Below are 344 nucleotides of genomic sequence, written 5' to 3' on the forward strand. Positions count from 1 at the left end.
CCAGCTTCCCAAAGCGTGCAGGCTGGCACCGAGGGAGCACAGGAAGAGGAGAGGACACGGTGGCATCTCCCATGCTCAGCCCTCTCACTCACAGGCTTTGGGGGTTTGACCCCGCTCACTCCCCAGGGATCCCGAGAGCCTTACAACTGCTTGGAGATCCCAGCTGGTGATTTACACCAGTGAAGGACCCCAAATCCAGCTTCTGTTCCCTCCTCCGTGCTGCCAGCCCACAGGCAGACCCTGGCACAGTGGGACCCCAGCCCAGAGCCCCAGCAAACTTGACTGGATGGGGGTGGGTGGGCTTGTGCCCCCAGGGACCTGCCCACTGGCTGCAGAGACAGGAC

Source organism: Antrostomus carolinensis, unplaced genomic scaffold, assembly GCF_000700745.2.
Source record: "Antrostomus carolinensis isolate BGI_N321 unplaced genomic scaffold, ASM70074v2 scaffold26852, whole genome shotgun sequence".
Classification (NCBI taxonomy): domain Eukaryota; kingdom Metazoa; phylum Chordata; class Aves; order Caprimulgiformes; family Caprimulgidae; genus Antrostomus; species Antrostomus carolinensis.